Source organism: Athene cunicularia (genome assembly GCF_003259725.1).
Source record: "Athene cunicularia isolate RWA chromosome 8 unlocalized genomic scaffold, athCun1 chr8_part1, whole genome shotgun sequence".
Lineage (NCBI taxonomy): Eukaryota > Metazoa > Chordata > Aves > Strigiformes > Strigidae > Athene > Athene cunicularia.
Genome location: NW_020799109.1, coordinates 4,403,391 through 4,417,919, shown reverse-complemented (window position 1 = coordinate 4,417,919; position 14,529 = coordinate 4,403,391). Strand labels below are relative to the sequence as shown.

At 41.1% G+C, this 14,529-nt stretch overlaps 1 protein-coding gene across 3 annotated transcripts in view; it reads left to right on the top strand.

The window, feature by feature from the left end:
* The first annotated feature begins 6,747 nt into the window (after positions 1–6,747).
* FGGY (FGGY carbohydrate kinase domain containing) overlaps positions 6,748–14,529 on the top strand; it is a 291,445-nt gene continuing 283,663 nt past the window's right edge. For all 3 annotated transcript variants that reach the window (XM_026853492.1, XM_026853491.1, XM_026853490.1), the window contains exons 1-2: positions 6,748–6,857; positions 13,251–13,322. The gene's annotated coding sequence lies outside the window, so the exon portion shown is untranslated. The remainder of the gene's footprint in view (positions 6,858–13,250; positions 13,323–14,529) is intronic.

The window sequence follows — 14,529 nt, the reverse complement described above, 5'->3', positions numbered from 1 at the left end:
CCCCGGGGCCCTGTGGGCCGCCACCCCCCGCACCCCCGGGTGATTCGGCTTTCCTCCGGTACCGCCTGGTCGCTGCGTTCGCAAGGGCACGGCTTGGCCGTTACCGTGATCGGGGATGTCGGTTCCCGGACTCAACGTGCGCCAGGACAAGAGATGGGGGGAAATAAAACCTGACAGGAAAAAGCCGGGTTCCGGATGGGTTTCTCTAAACTCGTCCTACCAAGGGGAGGGGACAGCGACGGCCTAATTTTAGCAAGAGTGCCCTGGTATTGCTGTGGAAGTACAGGTTAGTCGGGAGGGAGGGGAAAGGCTGGAGTCGAAGGATCCAAGCTGAGGAGCGAAGGCTGTGCCTGCATGTTCACCTCGGAGCAACAGACGGGGGATCTCTAGTTCACCCCAGCTGCCCCGTGATGAACGTGGGGTGCCTACCTCTAATAAAAGGGTATGCCCGCCTGCCCGGCTCATCTTTGTAACCTTCCCCTGCTCCTCTTACCCAGCTCGCACCCATCTCTCTGGGAAGTGGGCAGATACCTCTGGAATAAAGTGCAGGAGCTATTTAAGGACAAGTGGTGATAATAAGGGCTAGGACAGGGACTGGAGGGGTGCACTGTTGTATCGCGTTGCCAACAAGTGCAACAAGTGCTCCTTAACGCTGGCAACACAAAGCTGTTACCTGCCCTTGGAGGGTGGTCCATCTTTATATGTCAGTGAAGAACTTGGTCTGTCAGGTTCAATCCCTTTTTACGATATGTGAAGCTGACGAACTGATGTCTAGGTTTGAAAATACACTTTCAAATTCTCCGGTGCTATTTTTTCCTAGACATAATGACATAATTACCAGTTACAATATAGGAAGCAACAACGAAGCAAACAGCAACACAAGCAGCTGTGAAAGAAAAGTGAAGGTCTAGCTCCCCTCTTTGAAGTTGTTGATTTTTTTTTTTCCTTCTCTGTTTTCTCCCTGCGTTCCCACCTGACTTCAGCCACTACGTTCATTTGACCACACGGTGGGCACTGGTGTTGCTCTGTGCTAACCGGAATTACGCCAGTAATACATGCACTTCTTTATACGTTTGTGTGAGCAGTCTGTGGCATGAAATACAGAGTTTTGGCCGGGAACAGGAGGGCTCGTCGTGTGCTGTTGGCGTACACGCAACCTTCATGTAGGCAGCATCTGTCTGTGGTGCAGGTCACTCAAACTACTCAACTGCTGCTGTAGCTTCAGCTGCAGTTTAATCAAACAGCAGTAAGTTACTGCATAAAAATCTCTGAAATTCATTGACGCAGGGAATGCTACAAGCAGTTAACTCCTTTTAATCTTTACATACAAGATAAATAGAGGCCAGTGACTGACTCTTCTGGCACAAGAGCCAAGGGGCATCAAATGAAACTGGCAGGTTCAGAATCAACCAGAGAAATGCCTTCACAGAATTGTAGTTAAACTGTGGAACTCCTTGGCAAGAGTTCTGTGTGGACTGAGGGATTTTAAAGTGATTAGATGAATTCACAGAAGAGAAATCACTTAAGGGCTATCGAACGCAGTGAGTGCATCTCTGGCTCCGGAAATCCCAAAGCTGCAAATGGCTTGTGCCTGGGAGAGCATCCCGAGGCAAAACTGCTTGTGTGCTGCCCTGGTTTTGTGTGCCCCCCCCCCAGGTACCTGCGCTGGGCTCCTGTCAGAGACAGGCTATCTAGTCGGACCTGATGTGGCGGTCCTTGCTGCGTTAAAACTCCCCTGAGACAGCCCATAAATGATCTGTCTCTGTTGTGTCAGCGTGCACTTTTGATGTTTAGAAAGGGCTTGTCTATGCAAGGAAGAAATTCTGGAGAGAAATGCAAGACATGAATTTTAAGTAGTTTGCTGTGTGGAGGTTTTTATTGTGAAATAAGAATTACTTTAAAATTAAGCATAAAAGGTGTTTCTTTTCCCTGTTTCTGTTACATAGGAAGACATGCAAATAATTTGCTTTGGTTGGTTTTCTGTATATACACATAATAATAATAATTCAGTTTGTTCTGATTAATTGGTGACATATTTAATTTGTTAGAGTTTTGCTGTTTTGTTTTATCTTAGTTTTTTTCTGCATGTTTCATCCTAGAAAGCCAAGTTCAGACTACAAGGAGTATGGTCAGTGTAGCTTTAACCACTCTATTTAATACATATTTGTATAACCTGAAAAACTGTGCTTTTATAGTCTGTCCAGTTCAGCTCCACTGATATCAAGGCAAGTTTTCATTAGCTTCAGCCAGTGTTGGATCAGACTGGAGGGATTCATTTAGAGTCATGTAATTTTTTTTTTTTAATATTTTTTTTTTTTTACCCTCCACCCATTTTAGTTTTCTACTTCCTTCCTTTTACAGAGGTGGAGTTTCAGGACTAGACATTCCAGTTTGCCAGAGACGTGTTTCTACTGAGGCCTGTAGCTATGGGGGACACCCGTCAGTCCACTCATTATGTTAATTGCTACTCACTTAGAGGTTATTTGGTCGAGGCTGGCAGTAGACAGTCAAGCTGGTCAGAAAGGTTGTGCATAGCAGGAGAGCTCTGAAATCAAAGACAAATGCTCTTTGCTGCTCTGAGGGGATTTTCTACCTAATTCAGGACGGACTGGTGAGCAGAGCGGGTGCTCTTGAAGGTCTCATCTTAGGTTTCATCCGACAGTGCCTCGAGTTCACCACCTGAGACTCGCCGAGTGCTGCATGTCAGAAGGGAGCCCTGTCAATAGAGAGACAGGGATTCTTCATGGCCATTAGCCAAGGAGCTGGGAATTTTGGTGACTGTGCCCTGATTTATTAAACAGCTATTACTTTAAGGCTTTTTTTTTTTTTCCCTTTCCTGATGTCCTTAAGTAAATATGCCTTTAGTAGAGTGCAAGAACACTTACCGACCCATTTATAAACCATAGCTATTTACATGTCTCAATAAACTAACTTGTGGGTAGGGATTGGAAATGAACTCTGTATCTCTGTTGCTGAGAGGGGCAGATGCTTCAAGCAGCAGTAATGCAGATTTTGATTTATAAAGTTCTCTAATCAATCAATACAAGATTGACTGAGGCAATCAGATAATCTGAATAATTAAATGGCTTTTAAGGGACAAATTAAAATTTCTTATACATACCACATCCGTCTAAATTATATTTGGTGTCCAGGAATAAAAGAGTTTGTTGTTCTGTTTCACTCCTATATCACAAATGCTTCTGGCTTATTTCTAGACCATGTGAAAAAAAAAAAAAAGAAAAGAAAAGAAAAGAAAAAGGGTAATTGACAGTTTCTGCTCTATATTGGAAACATTGCTCACAGAAAGAAAATGCTTGTTTCCATACAGTCCTTTTTCTTTAAACTGAGATGTATTACACCATCTAGCTTTTTGCCATCAACAGTGATATTTCCACAATATTTTATTATATAGACAATTATTTTTATTATATAGACTTTTAAAATTTTTACTAATTTTGTGCTTTCAAATGTGATATCCTGCTTCACCTTTCCATGAAGTGAATTACTGGATCTTCTCATACTGCTCTTCACTTGCTTAAGGAATTACTATAGAGCGGGTTTCCCCAACTGATGGAGACAAGAGTTTGAAAAGTCATAAGGAGCAAGTATTTTTCTTTTATTTACTACATCAGAGCATAGTAAAAACAGCTGGGAGTGAGAGGGCACAAAGAACAGAATTTCCTTAGGCTAAGTGGAAGTAAAATAATTCATAGGTGCTCCTGCTCCTAATTCTTCCCCGGTTCCTCAAGGTGTGTTTTCGCAGTCGGTTCAAGTCCACCTAAGTCTGCAGCACAGCAGAGGTGTGGCAAAGTGGTGCCACCTCATCCACCCCCAGCTCCCATGGCCTCTCCTTTTGCTCTTTGCTCCCAGCAGGGCTTGTGGCTAGGTAGAGATCCAGGAACTCGATCTGTCTGAAAGCGGAGCTGAAATAAATTACCACCCCCCCCCCAGATTTGAGGATACAAGGGAGAGGGGGGAATGCATGGGCTGCAGAACAGTGGGACTCACAGCCTGTAGTGAAGGACCTTGGAACCAGATCTGTACTAGGAGATGGAAAGCTAGTCTTGAGCTAGTCTTCAGTTTGCACATGAAAAATGCTTCTCAGAACTACAGGCACTTGTAAACGAATATCATGTCCATCTCCTCCACCCTCAATTAGTCATCGCATAACCAAGCTATACGCATTTAGTCCTTTTCATCTTTCTTCTTGTCAAGCCCTTTAGCCTGTCCCCCTCACCTACTCATCCCACCAATCATTTTAATTAATCTCTGAATTTCTTTGAAACTAATAGTTTGTGGAATGGAGGAAAATGAGTAGGTTAGAGAGACAAGATTGTGAATGATGGAGGTGGGGCAAAGTTAGGAGACTTTGCAAGACCTGTTGGGTTACCTCTGGGGCAGGACAGCAACACTGACTGTAAACACAGAGAAAGACTGCCGAAGTAAGGGAGGAACCACTAAAAACATTTTCCATTTTCTTAAGAATGCTGCCTGAGCAATTCAAACCCTGGATGTTTATATGTGGCAACATAGGAATGAAAGATTTGATATGGTTGTTTCTAAAGTGGATAGGATGATCTCCTCTTTACCGAATAGTTAGTTGTACTAGATTTCTCACTATTTCTTTTCCCCATTCCTGGCTAGCTTTATAGAGGATTTCAGTGGTCATTGCAAGTGCTCAGAAATCTATTTTCAAATAAGTAATGAACTTTTTTTTTTTTAATTCAAACGACTATATGTATTTTATAATTTTTGATCAAAGACCTGACCAAATAGATGTTAACTACATTTTCTAAAGATGAGTCTAAAAGGAAACCCGAGGCCTTGCTCCCCATGCTTTTTGGGATGTTACAAATCTAAATGTCACACCGTTAACATCTCTGTGTTCATTATTTCTATACCACAGCATAGCTGGTGCTCTGAGAAATAGAGAGTTGAGCAAAGTTCCTGTCCTGTGGAGCTTACAGTTGGAAAAATCCTCTACACACAAAGAAGGCTGGCAAAATAGGAGTTGGTCCACAGTGGGAGCCCAAAGAATGAAGGTAAGCAGTAGAGGAGGCACTGGAGGACGGGTGGCATATGGGAAGCAGACGGCTGCGCTCAGCATTGCGAGCTGGCAGCATGAAAAAATTTACCGTACAAATAAAAGCATGCAAAGGTTGAGTGGTGGGGAGGCAGATGAACCCCTTTGGAAAGATATGTACCATGTTTGGGGACAGAGATCCTACTGGAAGCATGTGTATGTTCGGCTATTACCAAGGCATGGTTTCACTGTGGAGGACTGGAGTTAGCTTTCTGGCATTTTGATATTTCAACAAACGTATTCACGTAAGTAGTGGCAACAAAGTGCATTGATTCCTGGTTGCCAATTGTGACTGAAAGCCACAGAATAACTGGATTTAACCATTTAGAGCCCTTGGTAAAATAGCTCAGTTTTGATTAGGGTCTGAGAACAGATACAAAATGCTTGGATTTTTAATTAATAAACAATCTGGCATCCTGTCAAAGCTGACATCTCACTCTGTCTTAGCAGCTGTTGGAACAGTAGGCTCCTGGCAACCTGGGATAAAGCAGTGCTTGCAACAGGAGAAGGAAAGGAAGCGAGTCTGCGTGAGACCAGAAATGCCTCACGTAAAGCACCACAGAGCTTAGGGATTTCCAGTGAGCGAACAAGCTTTTCTTCTCTGTGCTGTGGGTTCAGGCTTGGACATAGACAGGGAGTTTCTGTTGCTGAATGTCACCAATGGCTGGTGGCTAACAGATGTAAGGACACCTGCCTGAATTTGGGCAATGTTTCTGACAGGAGTAGCAATAAACAGAGAAAGCATTGAACAGTGAAAGTAGGTCCTGCAGGTTGCTCCTTCCCAGGGATTATAGTGGCGGAGCCTGTGGGGAAGTTTACAGAGCGCCTGCCCATGTAATTCAAATGGAAACAGTCACTCTGGGAGACAGTCATTTGTGTTGGAGTCATGGTGTGGGAGCAGTCAGGGTTGTCAAATAGCCAAGGGAAGGGAGGAAAGGGCATGGCCTGGGTAGGACGATACCTGAAAACACAAGCAGAGTTCAAGACTTCAGTTTTGGAGAAGATGTTACTAAACTGCTAGCTACTCTTCCTCAATCCCATCTGATTAATAGTAACCAACCTGGTCTCTGATCACAGCTAACGTATCACACAGCATCTGTGGGGCGGCTCCCCGCTGGTCCGGGCAACCCTGTCCCCACACAGGGTGGGAATGTCCCAGTCTTGTCCAGAGCAGCCCCTTAGGACATCCACAGTTGAAGAACCAGGACACTCAAACCCCTCAAAATTGTTGTTCTTTCCTCTTTTCTTTGATAAAAACTATATGCAGTTGCCAACACTGCAGTGTCTATATGTTCCTTTGTTTCATAAGGAAGCAGAGATGGAAAATTTAGTTTAGAATTAGTATTGATCCCTACCTGGGATCTTGGTTTTTCATGAGAGGTTCAGGAGCAGCGCTCATGTGTGTGCCAGGGGAGTCACTGCGGGAACGGCCGCCAGCACATTTGGCAGAGGCGTTGGTCAGCTCACAGGCCTGTTTACACAGTCTGTTGGGAACATATGAAACATATAAAAAGCCATAACATTTGAATATATTAGAAACAAGTTAATGAGATCAAGGAGAAATTTTAGGATAAAAGGAGAATAATAAAGCAAAGGCCTGAGGGCTGTGATGGCTGCTAATTGAAATTCAGATTTTTTTTTTATTTTTTTTTTTTTTTTAAATAGAGAGACATTCCAAAAATGGCTGTATGGTATTTAGAGATCTGGGTACCAGCTGCACTGTGCACATATTTGCAGAGTCTTCTGTTCACTTAAGAATGGGCTGTGGACTCAGGTAAGTCATGTGAGAGAGGTTAAGCACGCGTGTTGTAAGAGCTAATGGTACAACGTAGCCTTGTTCTATATAAGCATGTTTTGTGCTGATGTTTTCCAGTTTGCGTTCCTTACAGTCAGTATAGGAAAAGGTGTGTGGTTGACAAAACTGCAAGCCCAGACAAAGCAGTTCTGGGTGTGGATGCTTACAGCCCATTGCCAGGTGCTTCAAATAGGCATTTATGTCAGAGATCTGAGGTCAATTCAATGATAGCCAATTTCAGTCCTAGATTGTTACATAAATATTAATAAGAACAGTGGTATATTTCACAGTTGTATTATTGGTCTGAGTATTCACCTAACCCTTTAGCAGGGGGAATATATATCCCTTCAAGACAACCAAGAGAATTTACAAAGTGAAGCAAAAATTTGTTCACCTCTTCTCATTAAACTAACATTTTCTGTATACCAGTCAAAAACCAGGAGAACAGAATACACTCAAATGGGGTAGAACTGCAGTCTTGCCTGGTTTTGCCTCCCTGCTGAATGACCCTTAATCCTTTTTTGTATCTCTGTTGCTTGGTCTCCCTGTCTGTAAAATGGGCATAGTGAGACTGAAGTTCTAGTAAAGCATGCAGATCTGTGGGGAATGAATGCCATACGAGTGGTGTGAACTATTTTCATTTTTAAAAATGCATTAAGGAAAAAGGTGCAGAAAAGGAATGGAATTTCATCTGTAAGAAGATCTAGGATTAATTTATTGGTATAAAATACTTGTTACTGGCCCCATTTGCTTTTAGGATATCAACCATTGATGTTTTTATTGGTTCATCAGCCTCGCAATGCATTTTGAATCTCACCCAGGACTGTGTAGAGCATATACTGGCACTTAGATTTATATAATTTTCACTCCCTGGTCAGTCTCTGACATTTTGACCAAATATCTTCCAGTTGCTATGGGCCTGCTTTTTTGGCGGGGTTTTGCTGGGTTTTTTTCTTTACATTTAGAGTCTCTGCTGTGAGTGGCTCTGACAATGATTTGGAGTTAATGTCAAAAATGCTCTGTAGGAGGAAGTACTACATGTCAGCTTCTCCAGATTCACACAGATAGTTTTTTTAAAGACACTTGATACTTAGTCCAAAACTTTGACAAGCAGATGATCACGTGAGACACAGGAACTCTTCTGCATTATACACCCCTTGGGGAAGAGGGTAAGTGCAACAACCACTCCTGCCTCACAGGAGTGGGTATTGCCAGTCCTGGGAAGGTGAAGCCTACAGACTTCCCTTAAACACTTCCACGCAAGAAATCTGCACTAAGCTTTCTTGCCTTTTTTCACACACATGCCAAGTTTTAAAATGCTCTACATATAGCAATCATTTTTAAGGAAACCGAAGGAGCGCTTTTTAGCAGATGTAAATCAACACAGTTTCCAACGTCGCTGGTTCCCCAAGTGCTTTCGGCCGGCACTGCTGACAAAAGAGGCAGTCCTGCCCTCTTCCTGCTCCCACGCTGTCCCCTCCCTGGCGCTGACACAGCCATGAGGTGAAGTGTGTTGGGAAATACACTCCGTTCAGTCTATCCCAGCAAAAAACCTGAATGGTGGGGGGAGAGAGGGATTTGCTTCATTTCAGGGTGTCACCAGCATATCCCGGATTAAAGTCCTCATGGAACCAGTTACAGCTCAATTCACTGGTCTCCGTGAAAGCCAGCAGCTTTGCTGGTTTGTCCTGACAGCTTCTGGCTAAAAGAGAATTGCGCTGCAGCTGGAAACTCAATCAAGCGAGTTTCAAAACATTTCATTCATACGTGGTCCTCAGTTGATTCTTAATACACCTTTACTATCCTCCGTAGTGTTTCATAAGCCTTGTCAACGTTGCAGTCGAACAAAGGCTGGTCTCAAGACTTTGTGTTGTGTAAATAAACCTTGTGCCTAGCAGGGTGTCACTGAGTTAAATGTAAAGCCTGAAAAGGGGAGGGCGTGGGAGCAGCATGCCAGTGTTAACATTCTGTTTTCTGCACAGGATTGCAACAGGATTGCAACAGCCCAGCCTATCTGAGCTGCTGCACGTACCGTAAACATGTCTCTGCACTTGATATGGGTGGTGATAGAACAATATACCTTTCTGGGAAAGGGTAATGGACAGCAAGGTTTCATTTTAAGGAAATTCTGGATAAACAATAGCAGTTTTCTTCTTAGAGTGCTGATGCTTTCCAGGTGGCCCACCAGACAGCCAAACAAAGGAAATATATATGGCAGCATTCACTCCAGGGTTAAAGTTTCAGGATAAGGAGGGTGAATGCTGAAAATCCCGTGAACTTTAATAGTTACGCTTGTATCTTTGTGGTAGTTCTGACTCCTTTTTTTGCTTCTTATAGATCAGTAATTGGGACAATTGACAGGAATAACCCCCCTGGTAAAAATATACAACTGTTTTTGAAACAAACAGTATTTCATATGCAAAGCTGTCCGGTAAAGTACGTGCTCAGGGTGCTTTTTCAGGCCTCATGGGAAGTTCTACAAAGAGCAAGCTATCTTTTAGCAAGTGCTTTTCTGTTAGTTTCAAAATCCTCTGTTGCTTTTTTCTAGAATGATTTTCCCACAAAAGGTGATACAAACCATAAGAAAAGTCTCAGTAGAACTTACTGCTCCCCCTACCCCCTTTTCTCCCTCTCTCCTCCCCCAAACATTGGGAGCTCTCACCAAATATTTTAGTATCCTGGAGATTAAAAACAGTGTCTTTAATTTGTATTTGTCTTGTAATAGCTCTGACTTTCACCGCCTTGTCCTCCCCTTTATTGGGAGTACATGTGTGAGCACTCCCTCTAATGTTGTTTATACGCTCACTGTCAGGTTCAGTAAGCAGTTTCTTAGCAGGACACCTTCCCATGTGAAGGAAATGTTTCCAGTTCATGTCTTAGCTCCTGCTTCCTCCATTGCAGTGTCTTGACGGAGCAGAGCAGAGAACAACAGAAATATCAGCGGTATCAGTAAATCTTGGCTGATAAATGGAAATTGCCTCTAGAACCTCATGAATCTACAGGCAGTTTAGACATAGGGCAAGTGTTTACAGGGCATTTTATAGGAGTTCCAGTTATGTGAGTTTTATGTAGGGCCTATATGAAGTTTAGGCATTTTATTAATAGTGGAGCTGGAAAATTTTAGAACTGTAGTAGACCAGTGCACTCTTAGGTAACATTGAAAAGAATGTGGTAATCCGTTTAAGGATTCTCTGTGTAAATAGGGATATTGCTAAAGAGAATCAAGATAAAATATAAATATGAATACTTGCTCCTGAGACAAAGAAAAATTGGCAAGCAGTCACATAGAAATTAGAAATTTAACTAGTTTTATACCATGGGTACTAAATCATACTCGTGGAGTCTCAAGTCTAGTCAGGTGAATGGCAAACCCACATCTAACTCGTAGGGCCAAGGATTTCCCCTTCATGAATGAGTAGAGATAAGTAAAATTTCCCAGAGCAGAAAAACATGTTGTAGAAGTGGCCAGATTTTCAGCTTTGAAGTAGAAGAGATACTTTCATTTTCAGTATCTCTATTAGAGCTTCTTTTTGCAAAACCAGGAGTGTTAACTGTTGTGTCTGAGCCAAAATTCCAACCTAAGCAGAATGTACTCATCTAAATTTCCCTTTTGGTTTCATTTGGACAAGGTATTCTTTGGTGTAGTGTTGCTGTGTACTGTTACAGCAGTTGCTGTGTTGGGAGCTTGGGAAGGCTTACATAAAAAGGTTACATAAAAACTAGACCATTATAAGCTCAGAGAAACCCCTGAGTGTGATGATTAAAAAGAGAAAACGATTAGGGAAAACACATCAAAGAGTCTCAGTGAGAGTCCTAAAAGGAAAAATACTGATTATATTTGTTTTGATTTTGTCTTACATGAAGTAAAAGATGTGTGGTGTGTCCTGGGTCGCCACCCTAAGGGGTGTGTGCTTAAAGACAACAGAATCAGACTCCAAGACTTCGATGTGGTTTATTTTGGTTGCAGGGCTGGGAAGATAAGATATGATTGTACCATATACATAGTGGTGCTATCAATCTGATAGATTATACTTCCCATACACCCCTGACCACCTTGCCTACCCTCTGCCTGCTAATCTGTTTCTAGCAGGATAACTCCTACCTTTCTGACCTTTCAGGAAACTTTCAACTACGATTTTTAAAACAGTCACAAAAATGTTTTTCTTTCTCCAAATGTGCAATTATTCTCTCCGATGAAAGCAGTCAGAGGCATGAGATGGGTAACATCGATTATTCAAGCTGGTGTGCAAGTTCAGGTTCAATAAATAGTGAATCTGAAGGGCTAAAAATTGTTTAGCATTCCATTCTGGGTCTGGGAATAAGAGTAGACATTTATTGATAGTCCTATTGTTCACACTCCACTGGATTCTAATACTGTTATTTTAGAACAATGTTAGATTCATTTAAAAAAGTTTGTTAGACTTGGCCTGCCCTGGGAACCATGTTAGAAAAGGTTTGAACTAATAAAATATGCAAAATGTGGTTTTAGGGCTCTCCTTTAATGTGGAAAGGGGAAGAAATGTTTTAGATGGTTATAGCAAATCCAGTAAGGGAACTGTTTACTTAACGCTCTCACAGTTATTTTCTTTAATGTGCCTTTTCAGAGCTTTTCAGCTGGGTTTAGTTCATGTGAACTATCATATTAAATAACGTTTTCTACTGATATGTGTTTTTCAGTTGTTACTCTGACTTCAGTAGTTACAGTCATTTTCTTTCTGGCCCAGTAGTATAGTAGATCCCCAAAACTTAAAGGAAAATAACTGAACAGGTCTTTGGAAATGGGAGGATATAAAATATAATACCTATAGACTTAAAATTTAGGTAGGAAGATTGCGTCTGAGTTTATTTTCCCATTAATATATTTAGCCTCTATAAACTGATGTGGCACTAAGAATATTACAGATTCTTCTTTATTATGGCTGGTATACCTTGTGTGACTTTTTTACTTGAGCCATCCTAAGAAAAAAGAAGGCAACCAAGTGGTTATACTGTCCTACTGAGAATCTCATCTCTTCCCAAGTGCACGTAGTACTTGTGTGTAACAAAACCACATCCAATAGGTACGTGTATCTGAAAATGGCAGTAAAAGTGCCAATTTCCATCTCAGGAGTTTCAGTGTTTCCCTGGCTGCCTCATATTGATCGTTTTAGGACTTTTTTTCACATGGGGAAAGACACTGGCAGTAGTGCATATTATAGTCATACATCAACAAAAATAATAGTAAAATATGCAAGGCATAGGAACATACTCTGTGCCAGTTAGGTGATCCACTGACTTTGCTGATTATGCCCATTTGCCTTTGGCCTTTTTAGAGCCTTCCAAAATTTGCATCTAAGCTGATGAAGAAATTGTTTTGTACTTTAAGCTTTTGCCTATAAATAAGAGATTACTTGGGAGAAAACATTCTAAGCAAAAGATCCTTGTGTTTTCCTTCTATCCTTCTGCCATCTTGATTTGGTGACATGCTGTAAAAATCCACCCGTTCTTCAGGTTCAGTTTGGACTCTGGAGAGCAGCAGATGAATGAGCCAGACATGAGAAACAGAATGGCGAATGGGTGCAGACAGCAACACTTTCCTTCAGGCCTTAAAGGCTAGGAGAATTTTTTCTATGTCTGGGAATATCCTGCTCCTCTGCCTTAGGTAGATGGACTTTTTGTTCAGATCAGGAATCTAATCTTTTTTCCCTGCTTAAAAGAAATTTAAAACGTCACTCTATTTATATTAACAGTGGACCTAGAGTCATTTAGTTTTGATCTGATCCTCACAAAACATTGGATGTATTTGCAAAGCTAATAGAGGTGTAATGGCAAGAGCAGAAGTAGAAAATACCCTTTCCTCCCCCTTTTTTTCTCATAATATCAAAGCTAAAGATGTGTTCTTGATTTATATGCAGGATTACTGATTCATATACTGTTAAAGCTATATAATAATACATCTAAAGCCTAGCACAGTTTATAAATACACAAAATGTGTAATTTAATAGTTACTTGTGCTGAATCTTTTTTTTTTTTCCCTGCATACTCTGTCCTACCTTTGTTACTCAGGGCATTAATGCTGCATTATTGTAAGCAGCAAACAGCTGCATTTATCTTCATTTTATTCTTCCAAGTCACAGCAACATGCTGGAACAAAAGCCATTGTCCATAGCAGACCTTCTTAAGTCTTTTAAGGGCATCCATCTGGACAGTCTTTGTGGTTATAGAAGGGCTGATGCTGTAAGTATTCATTCCACTAATGGTCTCATTGATTTTTATTTACGCTCTTTACAGGTTGCACAGTCTCAGTTTCAGTAAGAATTGCAGCATATATGCTGAATTCCAGAATTACAGGAGTATGTTAAGCTAAAACAATGTTTCTATATCTGTCTTCAGGATGCTTTATCAAAGCAGTGGCTCAGAAGTAGACCGTTGAGTCTCCAGTGAAGCAGATGAGAAGTGCAATTGGTAAGCACTGTTAAAAACCAGGTGCATAAGTTTGAAAATGTTGATCCAAATCACATTATTCTAAGTAGAAGGGAAATGTCATGACTTACTGAGATTAAACAAAGACCTGCTTAGAATCTTGTGACTTCAGCTCATAAATGGATTTCATCACTCATTACAGCTGCATAAACAAATGCATGTGGTATATATGCATGTTTTGTTTTTGGAAGTTGTTGTTTTTAAAATCCCCTCAGAGTTTTTTTAATTGCTCCTAATGAGCCAACGTTCCCTGGTTCTGGAGCGATGCCTCGTGTACCTGAGCAGCGTAGCACAGTCATTGCTTTTAAGGGAATAGTTTGCCTGCCTTTCTCCCTTTCTGGCAGCTGAACTGCTTTGGCAAGCACGTTATTTTAAATGAGAAATTTACAATATGAAACCTGGTGTCAAAACTTTTATTCCTTTTATGAAAGTAATCTTACCCTCCTTCTCCTTTGGAGCTATAGAAATGTAATTCCAGCCCAATCAACAATTGGAGAAAGTCCTATGCAACGTCTGAGCTCATACTGAGCAAGTTTGTCACATATCTAGATATTTTTCAGTTGTTTAATGTAATTTTTCATACTGTCTGTGGCCTTATTTCCCCTGATGGGCTTCTCATAAGGAATCCTAGAAATGATGCCCTGTGATTATCCATGTGTAATTAGTACTTCCCCCATGTTTTCTTGCCAATATGTTGCAAGTGGGATGTTGCAAGATTAATCAAAGTTTTGGTCTTCCTGCTGTGATTATTACCTGAAGGCACTAATGATGGCAGTAGTTTATGATGCAGAGCAGACACTTGTCTGCAGACTTAAAAAGTAGTGCAGATCAAAACTGTTGAGCCATTCTTGTATTGTTAAAAGTTGCTGTTTTCAGTTAATCCTATACTATTCAACTTCTCAAGGGGCTGTTATCAAAGTTTAACCTCAAGAAACTAAGATGGCAAAGTGTGTGGGTAATTCTTTGAATTTCAATATGGCATTTCATATTCAGAACTGGGATGCTGTATTATTCCTGGATGGGTAATGTCTCATTTTAATGTTACTCTATCAATTATTTTTTTTAGCCATATCTAAAGGAAAGTTACTTTTTTTTTTTTCCGAAGAAAAGTATTCAAGGACACTTAATTTTTGTTGCTATTTTCTGAGAAAGATTTAAAAATTGAATTTAAAAATGGATATTGTTGGTG